The sequence below is a fragment of the Cnephaeus nilssonii genome, assembly GCF_951640355.1.
Source record: "Cnephaeus nilssonii genome assembly, chromosome: 16".
In the NCBI taxonomy this organism is placed as follows: Eukaryota; Metazoa; Chordata; class Mammalia; order Chiroptera; family Vespertilionidae; genus Cnephaeus; species Cnephaeus nilssonii.
In genome coordinates, this window is record NC_137087.1 from 40,328,626 (window position 1) to 40,347,582 (window position 18,957).

General features: G+C 45.5%; 1 protein-coding gene across 14 annotated transcripts in view; it reads right to left on the reverse strand.

The window, feature by feature from the left end:
* SORBS1 (sorbin and SH3 domain containing 1) overlaps positions 1-18,957 on the reverse strand; it is a 224,803-nt gene that overhangs the window by 153,384 nt on the left and 52,462 nt on the right. For all 14 annotated transcript variants that reach the window (XM_079792953.1, XM_079792955.1, XM_079792961.1 and 11 more), the window contains exon 2: positions 11,199-11,293. The gene's annotated coding sequence lies outside the window, so the exon portion shown is untranslated. The remainder of the gene's footprint in view (positions 1-11,198; positions 11,294-18,957) is intronic.

The window sequence follows — 18,957 nt, forward strand, 5'->3', positions numbered from 1 at the left end:
GATGCCCAGGCCGGCATTACCTGAAGTAGGAGGTAATCAAGCCAAAAAGAGTGATATGTACGAGAGACACAGGAATGGCCCAATGGGGCATGCATGGGGGGAGCAGTTCTGAGATAAAGGGTCTTATAAGCCATGCTAAGAAGAGCTATTATTGCCCAGCACTCACTGGCCCCCACTTTCTCTGCTGTTCACCTTAACATCTCCCTGTACAGCCACATTCTTAGGGCTGGTATATGCCAACACCAGGTTAACCACCAAGCAACCACCCAACCCCTGCCTCCAGCCTCTCCTTTTGTCCCTGATCAGGCAGCAGGCCACACCTGCTGTGCATTATGGCTTCTTCCCAGGCACTCAGCTGGCCTTGCTTTCAGTGCTTGCTCAGCCCCTACTGCCCAACCCCTGGCAGCTGTTCCAAATAGTTTCCACCTTCCTCAGAGCTGCAACCGCATCCCACCCGCCCCACTCATGCTCAGTAGATGATTCCCACCTCTGTTCCTGGGCTTGGCTGTCCAAGCACAGCTCCCATAGCAACCCTTCTGCCCACTTGTCCCGAGTTCCTTCCTAAATAGCCCACGCAGGCCAAGCTGTGGGTACCTCCGCTCACAGCATAAAATAAAGTGAAAATCAGAAACCACAGTCACCAACCAATGCAGGCTGCTGCCCAGGCACCTGACCAGGCTATGAAACAAGCACTTAAGTGGGCTAAGGTTTACGGATGTGCTCCGCATGCAAATATTATTAGCAATTCAATAACTGTTGGCTGAATAAATGAGTAAATAAATCTGATGTCAAAGAGGCAATCTAAAGAGATGCAAACACACAGTGTCTTCAGGTACGTAAACCAAGAATGCAGCCTACAATTCTGCCCAGAAGATCCTTTCTGTAACACAATGGCAAGGTCTTCACGAGCCTGGGGGTTCTGGTCCCTGCTCTGCCCCCCCACACACACACACACGGCCCATTTAATGCCAACCCAAGCAGCACTAAATCATTTTAGTGCCATTTATTTCTTAAATAAAATTCCTAAAACAAACACAACATATTTAATATAAAATACATACTCAGTAGTTTAATATATATTGCATACATATTATACCGTGTGTATTTATTTTTCCATGCTCTAAGTGCCCTTGTAGGCTCTCAGCCAATGAAAAGAAGCACTTCGCACACTCAGCCAGTTGCTGACACAGCCCCCATGTGAAACACCCTTAGCAGCCCCCACGGCACCATCCTGTGTTGGGCATATTCTATAGCATGTCTGTTTACTAAAGACTTTGCCATTTATTTTTTCTTCTGGTAAGCAATTTTGACTCATAATAGTCAAGAGAGAGTATGCAAATGGTGTTAGATCTACCAAAAAAAAAAAAAAAAAAAAGGAAAAGTAGGGGGGATCACTGCATATAAATTATATAAATGTCTGATCACTATGCTTACTGTACACCTGAAACTAATATAATATTCCATGTCAGCTATAATGAGAAAATAAAAAGATAACTTAATAAAATAAGTCAAAACAAGAATTTTTTAAAAATAAAGGAAAATAAAATTATAAAATTCAAGTGTTAGGGTAGTCCAACCAGTGAACATGGGTCAGCTTATAAACCTGGGAACACGGGCTTCAGAAATAGTCTGTAGGATGAATGCCAAGAACATACAAATCCGTCTGCCTCGACCACCTCTATGCCATCTACTAAGCAGAGCACCGGAGTTCTCTCCCAGTGCTGTGAGCACAACACTCATTATACGCAGTTCTTCCTCCGTGTTCATCACAGGTAACCATGAGGAGTAAAGCACGGCATCAGGACCCGTCTCCACCGGACTCTGCTCTTCTAATCCCACAGACACTGTTCCGCAGCGAGCACTCCATTTCCCAGAGCGCATGCCCAGCACCGGGTGCAGCATGGGACAGAACAGAGAATTCCAGGCTGTTAGTGTGCGGGAAACCCAAACATAATCTCCTTTTATATAACGAACAAACCACCCTAGGTTGTCCTAGGGTAGGTGGCAAGTCAGCACCGGGCAGGTGGCCAGGGTGAAAATTCCAGCCTCCTCATCGCCTGCCCAGCATACCAAGCGTCTGTCATGAGCTCTCACCCTAAAACCAAGAAGCTAAAAATGAAGAAAGATCAAGGTGCTGTCTCCATCCTGGCTAGCATTTAGTTTCCAGAAGTTTACAATAATGATTTTAGGAGGGAAGAGGCATTATCAGAAGAAACAGAAACTGCTGATCACAATAGCTCATCAAAAGGGCTTCAGTTCACAAGCTATTAAAGTGTTGGGCTGGTCTGTTGATTTTGTCTTGTTTATGTGAAGTTCCTTTCCTGTGATCTACTGGGTGCTTTGGAAGGCACCAGGTTCCAAAAAACTAACGACTTTCTCTCCCTAAAATGGTGACTTCTGTTGTCTAATTTCATGTTTTTGTCTGCTTACTGTAAAAAGGGAAGCAAACTAAGAAATGGCCAGCTACTTCAAGTTCAGTAGTTCAGTTCTATTTGAAAGGGAAAAAACGCTGGAAATATTTAAAAGGAAATGTAATTAGTAGATTTGTATAAATGTTCCCAACATGGTAATTTTATGAGTAAACCGCATTATACAGAGGACATGATATGTTTCAAACCTAATATAATGATTTGATATTTTTAAAGAATACAAAAATTATATTATTGCTTTCTTTCCTTCCCCTCTTGCTTAAAAATGCACAAATCTTTTTTTCTCCCTATCATTTTAAACTTAGTTCCTATTATTTAAAAAGGAGGATACCAAAATGATGTTTTGCTGAACCTCAAGATCCCTTGATTTTTCAAGATAAAATTTTAAACTGAAACTCTAAGTCAGGGGTTATAAAACAAAACGTCTGAGCAGGTCAAACAGGTAAGGGTGGCGTGGGGACTGCAGCAAATGGGGGCTCGCATGCCCCCACATGCAGAGACAACTGCTGGTTCCACTCTACCCCACACTGTTCCATGCAAGAATATGGCCCATACTAACTGTCAAGTGAAGCTAGAAATCAAACTATGTGAAATTTCCTGACCTTTACAATGCTGGCCACTTCAAAACCTTTTAAAACACTGGTGTTTTGTGGACATCTAGTTTGCAAACGGCCACAAAGCACAGAATGCTATACATGTGATTAACTCAGAGAACTCATGCACATCTAGAAACACAAATTCTGTTGAAAAATGAAGGCTGGTCTCTATATCCTTTTTAAAAAAAACCTATATCTCCTATAATAACCTTTCTTTGGGCCAAGGGAAGAGTGAAAGGGGAATGAGTGAACTTGAGAAAAAAATGAAATTAGCTGTTAGAAAGTAAAAAGGGCACAGGTATCTCTACTTCCTTTTTAAAAAATGAAAACAATAAGCAATTCATACAAGAGGGTTTCTAAGTTTTGAGTCCATGCTGGGATAATTCTGGAAGTTGCAAATTTCATTGACATTAGGCTGCCTTGAACATAGCTATCTTCCCTAAATTTTCTCTGTCAAATAAAAATGCCATTCTAGCCTGCTGGTGTGGCTCAGTGGTTGAGTGTCGACTGATGAACTAGGAAGTCACAGTTCGATTCCCAGTCAGGGCACATGCCCAGGTTGTGGGCTTGATCCCCAGAGGAGAGCGTGCAGGAAGCAGTGATCAATGATTCTCTCTCATCATTGATGTTTCTATCTCTCTCTCCCTCTCCCTTACTCTCTGAAATCAATAAAAATATTTTTTTAAAAGAAATGCCATTCTAGAGCAGTTATCTGCCCCTCAGAGCTATCCAAATGCAATCACTGTTACTATGGTACGCTAATGGTTTGTGACTAAGTTAGAAGGCTTGATAATTAGCTGGGGAGTGTCACCTCCTGAAAGTGAAACATTATCATATATGCAAATTGTATATGTGTCTTAAAAGGAATTCTTGACCCCTCTTCCCCAAAAGCTTAAGAACCGATGAACCAATACCTATCTATATATATAAAACCCTAATATGCAAATAGACCAAACAGCGGCACAACTGAACAACCGGTAGCTATGATGTGCACTGACCACCAGGGGACACGCGCGGAAGACGGCAGGCATTGGCCGCGGCGGGATGGTGGAGCAGGTGAGTGGGGGCACCAGACCAAGGCGGGGCACCGGTCCCTGTCATCAGGGTGAGCCTCTGGTGGTTGCTCCCATGTGCCACGGTCCCACCCGGCACTCGCACCTGCTGCCGGCACCGGCCCCGCTCGCACCCACTGCTAGTGCCAGAGCTGCCGCTTGCAGCCGCTGCTCACACCTGCTGACGGCACCAGCCCCACTCACACCTGCTGCTGGCACTGGCCCCAATTGCTCCACGCCGTCAGTGGATGCGAGTGGGGCCGGCGCTGTCAGCACATGGGAACGGCGGCAGCAGGAGAGGGGCTGCCAGCAGACAGGGGCCGCGGCGGGAGGGACCGAGAAGGGGCACAGAGGATGGGCTGAGACCGGCCCCAGTGCCCACCACAGCCTCGTGGCCCACAGTTCCTTTCAAGGTGCACAAATTTGTGCACTGACCCCCTAGTCATATATATAGTAAAAGGCTAATATGTAAATTGACTAAACAGCAGAACGACAGTCGCTATGATGCACACTGACCACCAGGGGACAGATGCTCAACACAGGAGCTGGCCCCTGGTGGTCAGTACGCTCCCACAGGGCGAGCACTGCTCAGCAAGAAGCCGGGCTCATGGCTGGCAAGTGCAGCGGCCGTGGCGGGAGCCTCTCCAGCCTCCACAGCAACACTAAGGACCCCTTGGGGGATGTCCGCCTGCCGGCTTAGGGGAGTGGGCCTAAGCTGGCAGGCACACATCCCCTGAGGGGTCCCGCACTGAGAGAGGGCGCAGGCCAGGCTGAGGCTCTCCCCGCCCCGCCCCCCGCCAGTGCACGAATGTTATGTACTGGGCCTCTAGTCTGATTATAACAGTGAAAGTTCAACTGCACAAGCTCAAGCACAAATAGTGCAGTCGATTTTTAAAGCATACCTCTGCAGGAACCATTTTTTATTTAATCACTGCCGTAATCAGCAGGCCAGAGTAGATCCTTTCTGAGTGAGGAAAACAGAGTGAGTCATCTCCATGTTGATAAGGAGAATGCAGGATGAGGGAACTGCTGTGAAGTAGGTATCAGACAGTGCCTTTTCTAATTAGTGGAGCAATCAACGATTTCGTCCCATGACATTCAGTAATCACTGGAGATAAGGTTGGTCTCCTTGTTTTAGTGACAACCCCAAATACAAGCTAATGTTTACCTCCCCAAACCAAGGGGGTAAAGGAAAGACAAAAAATGTATTTCACTCTATTTTGGTCACTAGATGGAAAAGGAGAAAACATCTTGGCTTTACACATGGCCAGTAACTGTGATACAACTTGCCTGTTTGTTGAAAAAATACAAAATCAAATGTGTGAATCTCTTGGAGAAGCACCGGCACCTAAGAAATGTCACTGCTACACGAAATGGGTCTCGTGTCTTTGTAGGACACAACAACCCAATATGGCAGCCCAGAGAAGTCCTTCCAGACAATGACCCCTGCAGAAGCTGCCCCAACAGCACACCCCCTGAACAGCAGTGGGTGAGCAGCAGCGTGGGTCCGACACTGAATCCCAGATTCCCCTTTCAGAAAGGTGACAATTTATGCAAATTCCATTTTGAGCATTTTCCTATGGTAGTGGACATTCTTAATTAAATTTGACTGAACTTTGGAGTCAGAAACTATCAAAAGCAATAGATTCCCAATGCCCTGTCCTGTTCTCCAATGCACTAAGCCTTTGCTCAGAAGGGCGGCAGAGAGCTGTCCAGTTGAAATGGCCAGAATTTGTGGCTCAGCTCATGGCAATTATAACTCATTTCAAATCCATATTTGTCTAAAACAGCTGAATAACATATTGGCTAGCCTGGCCAGCATGGCTCAGTGGTTGACCATCGACCTATGAACCAGGTCAATTACTGGTCAAGGCACAGGCCTGGGTTGTGGGCATGCAGGAGGCAGCCAATCAATGATTCTCATCACTGACGTTTCTCTCTCTCTCCTTCTCCCAAATCAATAAAAAACATACTTTAAAAATATTGGCTAGAAACAGCCTTAAATCCTTTTTGGAAGAAGGCAAGGAAGGAGGAAAGAAACTGGCCTGACATGCAAAAATTTGAAATTCAACTTTTAAGACGCTTGTCTCAAGTTGCTTATGAACACGAAGCCTCAAACAAGCAAAGGCAGTGGACAGTGAACAGGCAATCACCTCAATCAAAACACACGCTGAGCAAGAGCACTCAGAAAACCAAGCAGTGAAGGAACTCTAAATATTTCTAGAGCGTGGATTAAGCCTAAAAGGGATCCTGTTATGCTTTTTAAAGGTAATACATAAACATGACACACAAAAATTAGAAGTATAAATGGGTACATAGTGAATAGTGAAAAGTAAGTCTCCTTCTCCCACCACTGCCCTCCCCACAGGCTCCTCATCTCCAGCACCACATCCTGAGATGGTCTACATCAGGCATGTCAAACTCTCGGCTCGCGGGCTACAGCCGAGGCCTGCGAGTCTACATGCACACAAGCACTGAAGCATTGTTCTGCTTTAAAAAAAAATTTTTTATTATTGACTGATTTGAGAGAAAGAAACATTGATTTGTTGTTCCGCTTATTTCTACATTTATTGGTTGCTTCTTATATGTGCCCTGCCCAGGGATCCAACACACAACCTTGGCGCACTGAATGATGCTCTAACCAACTGAGCTACCTGGCAGGGGCAGCACTGTTCTGCTTTTAACTTAAGGAGGACACCACCATTTTTTAAATGGCCCATCACTCTAAGTCTCTAGGGGCCCAAGAAAGTGCCATCCTTTTATTCCTAAAATCACTTACTGAAGAAGTAAACAGGGAGGAGAAATCTCCCCAACATGATTGTAAGTTTCATTTCTTTTTTAATCTTATTTAGGTTCCATTCTGTGGGATCAGAAGACAAATGAAAACCAGGGTGGATGACAATCGTCATGAATATCACTTCACTGAAACCTTCATTTTGCCGTAAACGGCTGGTTACAGATATAGAACACTATTCAATCAATGCTTGCTTTCCAGAGATTAGATGCTAAAGAAGTCCCACTGAGAATATTTCACTGTAATAGGAGGGTCTTGAAATGCATGTAAAAGCAAGTTAGGGCTGTCCATTTGCCAAGTGATTTGCAACAGCACAGTGTAGAATGCTGCAGTATCCCTCTGCCCTCAGTACTGTACTAGGTCCTATTCTTGTCATTCCTGACAAAGGCCTGAGAAGACCAGGCCTGGGCAAAAAGTGAAAATGTTTCCAAACATTTTAAACAAAAAGCCTGGAGGGAGAGCTAAACTGGGGGAGCTCACCAGGGCGGGCAAGAGAGAGACAGGGCCCAAGCTCAAGGCAAGAGAGAGGAGGCTGGCAGGCCTTGAGCTGGTAACTCTGGGAAGGGGACCACACCGTCCATGGGGGCTGGAGGTAGCAAGACTAAAGAAACGCACCTCAAAATGGAAAAACTAAGGAGCCCAATGAGACTATGCAGGAAGCTCAGCGGGGCAGTTTGTCTGGAAAATGGACAGAAAAAGTATGTAACAGCTGTTTTATGCCAGAAGCCCACAAATAGTTGAGAATGTGTGGGATTCAGAACTGATTTTCTCCTCAGTCAATGGCAGAAGAGGGGTCTGGGTGGTACTGGAAACATATAGATCAAGTACAAGCATCAGAGTATATTTTCGCTGCTCTTCATCTTGTAGCATTTATTCTTTATTATTTCAAAGATATCCTAATTACTTCCTAAACTGAGGTACTGCAAAATCATGGTGCCTGTTTGACCGTCTTCATGAAATATTATCACATCTAGCTTTTATTGCAAAGTGACTGATTTTTCAGACATGTTTTTCACTTAGTGAACCTTCATTTAATGAACTTTCGGATGATATGATTATAGGATGAAAAGAATCTGAAACACTAACAGTGAATTAAACTTAATAGTCATCAAAATAGCTTGTAAAGCCCCAGTGCACACACAGAACAGTGTAGTTTACAAACTATTGGCAAAGGATGCTGGATCTTTCCACTTGCCAGCCAGAGGCACAGTCTTGTGCCAACTGTATAAATGCAGTTTCTAATTCACTTAGCTGACCAGATTTAAATTTATGTAATTCTAAAATGAATATTCTTTCATTTTATATATTTGTGAGGTATAACTTTCATTCAACAATGTATTAGTTTTAGGTGTTCACCATAATGATTTGATATTAATATATACTGTGAAGTGATCACAATAAGTCTAGATAGCACCCATCACCATACATAGTTACAGGATTTTCTTTCTTTCTTTTTTTTCCCCCAGAATATTTTTTCTTATGATGTGAACTTTTAAGACTATTCTCTTAGGAACTTTCAAACATGCAATATAATATTATTAAATATAGTAGCTATGCTATACATTACTTCCTTAGGACTTACTTATTTTATAATTAGAGGCACGGTGCACAAATTCATGCACAGGTGGGGTCCAGCTGGCCCGCCCCAATCGGGCCGATTGGGCCTAGCCAGCCGGGGGGAGGGGCTGCAGGTGATTGGCCGCCAGCCCCGCCCCCTGGTTGAACTCCCGTCTGAATTCCTGGTAGAGGGGACAATTTGCATATTAGCCTTTTATTGTATAGGATTGGAAGATTATACATTTTGACTCACCCATTTTGCCCATTCCCTACCCCCCACCTCTGGCAACCACCAACCTATTCTCTGTATGTCTGAGCTAAAATTAATTTTCTTGCTTTAGGGGAGTCACAGTATTTCCAATATTTTTATATAAGAAGAGGCTTTGTTACTACTCTTATATCATGTTATCTGTTTAAATGATTTATATTTGCATTACATGAAATCATATATTCATTAGCATGTGTCTTCATTAACTTCTTAGTAGAGATTTTATGTGGAAAGTGCATGCTTTGCCTTCCCTCTTTTCTGTCCACACCCTACCTATCCCTCTGTTCTCTCCCTGGGTGATCTCCTCCAGTCTCTTCATTTTAAATATCATCTGCATTTGGATGATTCTCAGAGGCACCATTTCCAGCCCCAGGCAACTCCAGATCTTTACAAGGGTATCAGGTGAACATCTTAAATGTAATATATCCCAAACAAAATTCTTAGGATCCCCTTAAACCTCCCTCTTTGTTCCCCATTTCAATAAACAGCAACGCCATCTTCCCCAAAACACCAACTCATCCTTGACTCTTCTTGCTCAAACCCACACCCAATCCAGCAGGCTCTCCCTTCAATATATCCTGACCTTCACCACTTCACATCTTTCTAGAACCACCACACCAATCTAAGCCATGCCTGGACCACTAGAAGGGCCTCCTGGGGGCTACACTGATTCTACTCTTGCCCCCAAAGTCCATTCTTCACCCAGGAACCAGAAACACCATTTTGAAGCACAAGAAGGATCACATCACTAGATTACTCAAACATCTCCAGTGGTATCCAATCACGTTTAGAAGAAAACCCAAACTCCTTATCATAGCCTGAAAGATCTGGCTCCCACCTACCACTGATCTCATTTCATACCACTCTCCCTTCCTATAAGTATCCCGCAGCTCAAGGCCAGCCAAACTGGCTGCCTTCCTGGTCCTCTATCACTCCGAGATCCGCCATCATCAAAAGCCTCTCTTTCAGCTTACTGTTCCCTCTGCCTAAACACTCCTCCCCAGATCCCGTCACTCCATTCAGATCTCTGCACAAAATCTCTCCCCCTCCTTCTCCCCGCCCCCACCCCACAGAAGCCTTTTCAAACCAGTCTTTCAAAAAGAGCCCCATCCAGCCCCTCGCTTTGTTTTCTTTTTTACATCACTTATTACTACCCAAAATGATATTACCTATTGAGTTATTTATTTCATTCATAAAACAATATTTAGTGAGCACCCATCAGGAGCAAGGTGCTCTTCTCAGAGCTGAGAATACAGCGGTGAATGAGATGAGCAGACTCCTGCCCCAGTGGAGCCCACATTCTTGTCTGTCACCCCCTCTCAGATCTAAGCCCCAGGGAAGCATGTACACAGTCTGTCTCCAGTGCCCAGAGCGGTGCCTTGGCACAGAGAGGGCATTAATACATGCTTGCTGAATGGGTAAAGTGTCCCACCCACTCGAGGCCATCTGCTCCCCTGGGGACTCACATCCCAGAGCCTTCCTGCCTACCAGATGGGACTCCAGTTATGGGGCCCAGAATGTCCACCATGTCCCTTTAAGACACAGTAATCTGGACAATCAGCTCTTCAAGTCTGAGATGGGTCCCTAACCCCAGGTCTGCCTGTCCCAACGGCCTGCCCTTCCTTCCCACTCCAGCACCCACCACCCTGCAAGCTTCCCAGGAGGCCGTACCACTGGGGTGTGTCTCACAGGGACACAAGAGCAGCTGGTCCACATGGAGGGAGCTGACCAGGCAGTCAGCATCAGACAAGCCAGCTTTCTCAAAGGAGAGTGTCTGGAATCACACAGCACAGGTCAGACTGCCTCCTGGCTCCTCCACAGCTCACACAAGACCTTCAACATCAGCTAGCTGGCAGGCCTCAAAGCAGTCTCACCTCAGCTTTGGAACAAAGTATTGCTAAGCACATATCTTTGCGTCTTTCAACTGCACAGAGGCAAAACGTTTACTGTTGTGATGAGTAAATCAGTTTCTTTCCAAAAAGGAAGAACATTTGTTAACTGTGGAATTATCTGATTGCAAATAAAAATAAAGGTAACTATGAAATGTAATTAATTTGTCTTTAAAAAACACACAGCAGCTGCGGTGGTAGAAAGGAGAAAAGAAAAGAAAATGCAAATCTTTGAAGGTCTGGAGGTCTCAGAAAGTAGGTATTTAAAATTCACGTTTTCATCATGTAGTCACGTTTTATCTGTTAGCTTAGAATTGCCCTGCCAAATAGGATTACCTTATATTTGCCAAGCATTTTATTCCCTGGAAGTGTTCTCTCTTAGGCAATCTCTTTTAACAGGATTCATTTCTGTCTGGAGCCCAGAGAGGTCCAGCAATTCACCTAACATCCCACAGTAAGAGTGGCAGAACCCAGTAGGTACCAGAACCCAGATATGCTGAGGTCCAGCCCTTCCTTTCCTTCCATGATAGGAAGGACAGCGTGGCTCCCTGAAAATCACATCCTATCGTCCACTGAAAACATTTCCCTTCACTGCAGAAGAAATCACACATACATTCACCAGTGGTTTAGGGCGATGGAAAGATGCATTGGTCCTGGAGCTCTGGGTAGAGAGAGGGTTTCACAGACTCTTCCGACAAATGCCACGTCCTGCAATGACAAACACACAGAACATCTGGTATGAATCAGGCACCTGTGGCCTCTCTCCAAGGAGGCCACCCAAACACCCACTGCAAGGCACCCTGTTAGACTCAAAGCTTCCCCTCCTCTTCCAGCCCACTCCCTTCCCACTCTGACTTCCCCAGGAGGACAAGAATCTTCAGTTCACCAGCTGAAACGGTCCCCTTTAGAATCACTGGATCTCAGGCAGAAAGAAGCACTAGAGATCATGCACAATGGGAACACAAAGTGAAAGCCGAATGGGTCACATCTAGCCTGTAGTGGCATTACAGTGGATTACAGGGTATGTTTAGAAAATGCAAGCCAAGCTAAAAAGTCAGAGACGTCATAAAAGCCAGACTTCTGGAACCGAGACCTCTGGCTTCTCTTTAAAAAAGAAAAACTAGAGGATCTCAAAATGGGCCCATATTCGTGTCTGAACATGATCAGCTGATGCTAAGTAGTAGTTGCCTTTCATAGGCAAGCTTGGTTATCCCAATGCCACAGTCCCCATCACTCCCTAGTGTCTCAACACAGAGAAGAGCTGAAATTGTAATTTACAGAGAAGAGCTGTAATTGTAATATCACTGCCCTTGCATTACTGTTTTTCTTGTGGTACAGAAATGTTTCCCTCTACCTATGATTTAACAAAAGTGGGAAAACAGAAGAAAAGGGGGCTGTGAGTTCCAAGAGGAAAATAAATGGGAGAGCACATACAGCAACTTAAGTTAGTAAGCTCACTCCTGTAGACATTCGCCATCCCTGAACAAGTACAACCACTCCCATTTTATAATGTAAAGCAGGAAACTGACTAGCCCACTTCCACGGTTAAGGGTAGAGCTAATTCTAGAATCTAGGTCTCTTGACTGCCAATCCACAAACTTTCACTGTGCCCCATTGCATAGCGGTCTTATATTATGAAGCCAAAAAAATAAATATTATATAGACAGGTGATGATAGATAGATAGATAGATAGATAGATAGATAGATAGATAGAGGGGGAGGGAGGAAGAGAGATCTCTCTGTGTGTGTCTCTCAAAGCTAATACTAAATACAAGGAAATACATTTGAAGTATCCAACCCACTCTATACTAAAATCCTCTCCATACCTTTATTTGTAAAAAAAAATTTTTTAAAAAAGTAAATGCTATCAGGTTCCCTAAGGGTTTGTTTCTGAATGTGAAATTTTCAATAATTTTGCTGCTTTAAATACAAAAATAATTATCACAAATACAATGCATCTACTACTTCAAAAGTGTTCAGTTAATGTCCTAAACTGTCTAAAATATAATCTTTATGCTAGGAAAATTCCCCTTTACCAAGCTATAAATAAGCGTATGTGCAAGGTACTAGCAATGTAATAAGTGAATGATGTTCACAACTAGAAGACCTTGGTGGGAGTTATTTATATCATCCCTCAACGGATGTATTGATTCATTCACTCAGCAGATATTTACTGAGCCTGTTACACGCCAGGCAGTGTGCAAGGTGACTGAGATACAAAGATGAACAGGACCCAGTCCTTGCCCTTAAGTTGCTCTGTCTGGATGAAAGACAGGCCCAGACACTCGGAAAGAATCTGAAAACAATGGGTAAATGTAAAGACCTGCGCAGCCACAGTGTTACGGGAGCACTGAGCAGAGGCTCCTAGTGCAGCGGAGGTGAACAGGCGCTTCCCTGCATGGACAGAGGCCTGAGGAAGCCCTAAAGCAGGGATGGGAGTGGATCAGGCAGGCGGCAAACTGAGGGGAAGGTGAGAATTACAGGTCATAGGATAACATGGGCAAAAGCAAGGACTGACAGCAGCCCCTCCAATGAGGCCTAGTCCAAATCTCACATGCTCTCAGAGGTCTTAAAAAGCCCTGCCGCCCTAACCGGTTTGGCTCAGTGGATAGAGCGTCGGCCTGCGGACTGAAAGGCCCCAGGTTCGATTCTGGTCAAGGGCATGTACCTTGGTTGCGGGCACATCCCCAGTAGGAGATGTGCAGGAGGCAGCTGATCGATGTTTCTCTCTCATCGATGTTTCTAACTCTCTATCCCTCTCCCTTCCTCGCTGTAAAAAATCAATAAAATATATATATTTTTAAAAGCCCTGGCCTTGCCCAGCCAATGTTGCTTAGTGGTTGAGCATCAACCTATGAACCAGGAGGTCACAGTTCAAGTCCTGGTCAGGGCACATGCCAGGGTTTCAGGCTCGATTCCCAGTAGGGGCCATGCAAGAAGCAGCCAAAGATTCTCATCACTGCTGTTTCTATCTCTCTCCCTTTCCCTTGCTCTCTGAAATCCACAAAAATATATGTATCTTTAAAAAGCCCTGCCTTATGCCATGCGCCCCAACATCTGCTGAGACTCAATGTGCAGCCCTGCACGTGCACTCTTGGAAACTTATCTCGACAGGTGCCCTCATCAAGAGTGTGCCTGCTCCGTGGCAATGCAACCAGTGCTATTCCAGGGCCTGGAGGGCCGAAGAAACGAGGTCTCTGAGAAGACAGTCAACGGATTTTTCTCCTGTGCCAGCCACAACATGGTCCTGTCTCCAGCCCAGGGCCTGGGTTTCCAGGGCCAGAATCTACTATGTAGTCAAGCCTCAAGAAGGAGGTTTATGAGAAAGTGTCCCAGGAGGAACTGTCCTGTTCTGCCCATCAACTCCCCAGGAGGAGTTGTCCTGTCCTTCATGGATAAGAGAGAGGAGGCATCACTCCTGATCTAGGCTGAGGCAAAGCGAGGGGTGGTGGGATGAGGGGGTATTGAGAGGGAGGATAGCATCCCCCAAAGACAAGCTTTTGGAAAGGGGTATAAATAGGAGTGAAGACCAAGTACATGGCCATGGTCAGAGCTCAGTGTTCAAGGCCAGGACAAGGATACAAGCAGGCAGAATTCACTTGAAAAGTGAGAAGCTTCCCTAGATCTCTAACTGACAAGCTCTTCTCTCTAAAAAAAAATGTCCTGGGTCCCAGACCCATTAAATCAGAGTCTCAACTAGAAAGATCTCTTCCCTGACATCACGGGATGCTACCGGGCAACCTTCAGACAGCCCAGTGCCAGAGAAGGTCAGCCTTCCTGACTGCAAGGTCAGCCTTCCTGACGGCAAGGCCCAGCAACAATGTACAATGTCCTTCACTAAGACGAGAGTCCCCTTCAACGTGAGGGTTCTTCACTGAGTCTCTGATTTGAAGGCCCAAGAATTATTCAGGTGATTCTGCTGCCCAGACGCTGGTACCATTTGGAAAAGGGCATCTTTCACCCAGAGGCTTCAGGAGCTCCTGGACGAGCTCCTTAAGCTCATTAATTCAGCTTCCCTGAGGCAGTACTCAAGGGTCCAGGCTTTGGGGGAGTTAAACATTCTTAGTACATTTATCCATTCCCTACATCGCATTATGACAATCATCACTTAACTCCTTTTTATTTTAAGTAAATAAAAATACATAAAACGCCAGCAGCCAGGATGCAAACTAGGTAAGTGAAGGCGGCCTCCTGTACCCAATGCCAATGCCTCCAGATAAACCACTGGAGTTGTCCAGTCTCAGCAAAGACTGAGCCCTCATACACCTGTGAGGCTCACCCTGGCAGAACAGAGGGTCTGGGGGCACTCAGTCATCAAGGTGGCCTTCGAGGAACAGCTCTAAGGCACACAGCGCTCGGATCAGGTCCTTACTGCCCACAGAGCAGGACACTGCAGATCAATGCAGTGCCTGGAAACCCTCCAAGCCAGCTGAGCACTTCTCTTCCCAGATTCCACTTTGTGGTCAAGTAACAACCTGAGCAATCTCAAGCCAAAAATGGCAAAGTAAAAGCTGTGGACCACGAAGATGACAGATTGGAGTAAGCTGGTTCCTTGAATGGACCAGCCTAGAGAGATCTCTTCCCTGACATCACCGGATGCTACCGGGCGACCTTCAGACAGCCCAGTGCCAGAGAAACCAATGGCTGAGCAAGGTCAGCCTTCCTGACGGCAAGGCCCAGCAACGATGCACAATGTCCTTCACTAAGACGAGAGTCCCCTTCAACGTGAGGGTTCTTCACTGAGTCATAATGCAGATGTGGAAGAGCATGGTTGAGCAGGAGGACTAGGAAGAGCTCAGGATACTAACTGACCACTCTGGTGGTCTTCAACTTTTAGGAGATCCATTATTCCCTACAGAACCATTATAAACTTGCCTAAAACAGGACTCTCTCTCACTCAATCATCCAAAAGAATTGCTCCAGGCTCTACCAACTACCTTGAACCATTACCTATCTACCTCATCTATACCCTCATCTCTACCCCATACCAAGAATAAAGGATAATACTAGAGGCAGCAAGTCACTACCTTAGCCACCTTTGTTCCTACCAAACATCAACCCAGACCATCCTGTCAGCTCTGGACCAATGGGGCCTCTCCAGTTAAATGTTCTCACAGACCACGCACCACTCCACCACGGCATAGAGCACCTACTCATGCTCACCTTTCTGTTGTTTTTGATGCTTTAAGGGGTCTTTTGTTTGACTGGCTAATCACTGTGTCCCAATATACTTCCTTCAAAACCTCCAGGTTGTTTCAAGAATACACCTCAAATTTCATGTCTCCCAGCCAAAAGATGATCAAGCCAACCCATTCCCCAACTCCTTAGTCTTGCCACTAGCCTCTGAAATCTAAGCAGCCACTAATTAGTCCACTGATTTAGTGAACTTTATGAAGGACTCTGCTTAGAAAGCTAGTGTAGAATTGGAGAAAATTCCCAACTGATCCTGAGGCTAACCAACTCAGGAAGGAAACAAATCAGAATAACTATCTTTTTATTTCTTTTGTGCAATGTTTTTTTCTTAAATCACATTGCTTTTTTTTTTTTTAAAGATAACCTTCTAGTATATGCCAAATAAACTCTTTTTTTTTTTTTTTACCTTGAAGAGCACTTCCCTATTTCCCAGAACCAGTATCACTGAGGCCATGCCCAGTGCCACATCCTCAGGACTTGAACTTCCACGGTCTCAATGCCAAGGTGGCTCAAGCATCTCTCGCCTCTGGTCCCACTGCCCAGCTGTCCTCCCTTCACACCCCTTGGCAGCGGAAAGTGGGTTTGGAGGAGCTTTTTAAAGTTCTCCCACCCACTCCGCAAATTCAGTAGGAGGGAGAATGAATGTTTCCAAGTTTGCTGAATGACACAAAAGTTCATAAAGTAGAATAAAATTAGTTTAAAAATAGGAAAATGATTTTTAGCTCCCCTTTAAAAAAAAAAAAAAAGCGCGCCTACTTTAAATGAGTCACAGTGACTTCATACTTTCTTCCTCCCAGAGCTGGTGGTTCCCTCCCTCTTTCCCTGAGCAGCCCCTGCGCTCCTTCCCCTCAAGGGCCTTTGCATTTGCTAGTCTTCCTGCCTGCAAAGCTCTAAATTAGAATGTTTAATTCTTTTTTTTTTAATTATTTTTTTAAAAGCCAAAGATTTCACCTTTTAAATATTCTGGATTTGTGGCTTCTCCTTAAAAATACCAAGACCTGGTAACACTGGGCCTTAAGGACCACATCTGGTGGAGCTGGGTAGCAGCTATTCCCCCTTAGGCGGGCAAGGCTCTCAGACTCACCTCCCTAAACACCGAGGTCAAGTGTCACTTGCCATTTATCATTTGCTTGTTCTGCTTTTTTTCTCTGAGAAGAGAAATATTTTTCTATCAACAGTAGGAAAATGAAAGACCAAGAGGGTCTTGTATTTCCCCCAAAAGGGGGAGACAGCCACATCTTTGTGCAAGTGAAGAGCATTCCTACCAGTTTGATTTGCAACCTCCCACCCTCCATCTCGCACCACCTGCCTGACCCTTGCGGTTTAGAACCCAGAACTACAACTCTTTAGGAACAAATTCTTACTCTAAGTCACCAAACACATTTTAAAACCAAACCCCTGGAAAAGAAAACAGTATGCCATTCTCCCGGGAAAATGTTGGTTCTTTGGTCTCACCGTCACTGAGAGCACGGGATCCTGCTCGAAGCCTCCAAAAGGGCAGGTTCCACCCCTTATGCATGATCACATCCAGGTAAATACACAGGATTTCTTGTTTGCATAGAAACTGCAGTTCTATATGCAGGAGAGGAAAAAGGCCTCCAGGGCTCGCATTCCCCCACCTTTCCCATCACACCCCACCTCCACCCCCACAGAACGTGCTTGGAATGCAAGTGCCCAGACAAGGGGCGGGCAGAATCAGAGAACCCAGAGAAATTGCCCTGTGAATGTTTTTGGTGCGGTTGTTTCCAATCAGGCTACGCAGAAGAATCACCTGGGGCTCCAGACTGATGGAGGCATTTTAATATCCTCCTCCTTAGGTGACACTCATACAGACTGCCCAGCACAGACTGATTTATCCCACGGCATTTGGAAACCATTCATTTAAAACATGGTGACCCCTAGCTATCCTTGGCAGCCTGCAGGATACACCTCTTGGGTCAAACCCTAGAGCTGTACTATCTTGCAGGATAGCCACTAGCCACGCGTGGCCACTGAGGCCTGGAAATGTGGTCAGGGTGTACTGTGACGGTAACACGCACTGGTTTTGAAAATTCTGTTGTGGAAATAAAAGAATGTGAAATAGCTCACTGATAATCCTTAATACTGATTATATATTTAAATGATGGTTTGGATACACTGGGTTAAAGAAATACATATTTAAAAATCATTTCAATTGTTTCCTTTCACCTTTTAATGTGGCTACTAGAAAATCTTAAATTCCATACGTGTTTCTATGGCACAGCCATGCCGGAGGAGACACATTCTAGCATGGGGGTTATAATCATAAAGGAAAAAATGAGAACTTGGTCAAGCCTGTCTCCATCTACCACCCACATGACCCTGAGCAAGTTATCGACCTACCTGGCATCCATTTCCTCCCCTGCATCTGAGCATGATAACGTAGGGTGAGCAGACATAAAAAAGTAACTAGAAGCACTGGGCATGGCATCTTCCTATAGCTGGTACTCAACACCTGCACATGTCCCGCCCTTCTTCCTTCCGTGGCATCCTTAAGATCACAAAATCTGAACCCAGGATCTCCTGGCATCCAATTTACTAACCACAACACCCAGTCCGCATAGTGACTGCAGAAGGCACAGTGACAGGCAATGGCACAGTGGCTTTCCATCCAGAGGGTAAAAGGATCCAGCATGCACACTACTCACAAGAATCGTGGAGCATTCTAGGAGTCCCTCTGAGAAACACTCAGGAACTGTGACCCCTACTGTCAGGGCCGCCTCTGGACCGCCCCAGCCCGCAGACAGGCCAGCCTGAAACAAGGCAGGTGTGGCCCCTGGAGAGGCCAGAAACTGATCAGGACCTTGCCCAGCAGAGGGCTGCTTTCCTGCTACACCAGAGGCAGCCGACACTTCCTGCCCTCACACCAGGTCCTTAAGAGGATCAAAAACTATGGACAATTAAAAAATGCCCAATAGCTTGGCAAATGGACTAAGAACACAGCTGTTCAGCATCACCACCAGCAGCACAGGAGAGGGACCAGGGCAGGTATTCTTTCTGCCCTTGCCTGGTATCCAAAAGCACCAACTCTGGCCTGAACTCCCCGGAGGCCAGGCCAACCTCTCGGGCTCTTCTGCAGAAGCGTTTCTCCGCTCTCCTCGCAGCCCAGAAAGGGGCCACAGACCTGCAAGTTCCGGCGCCTCTGTTGTGGGGCCTTCAGC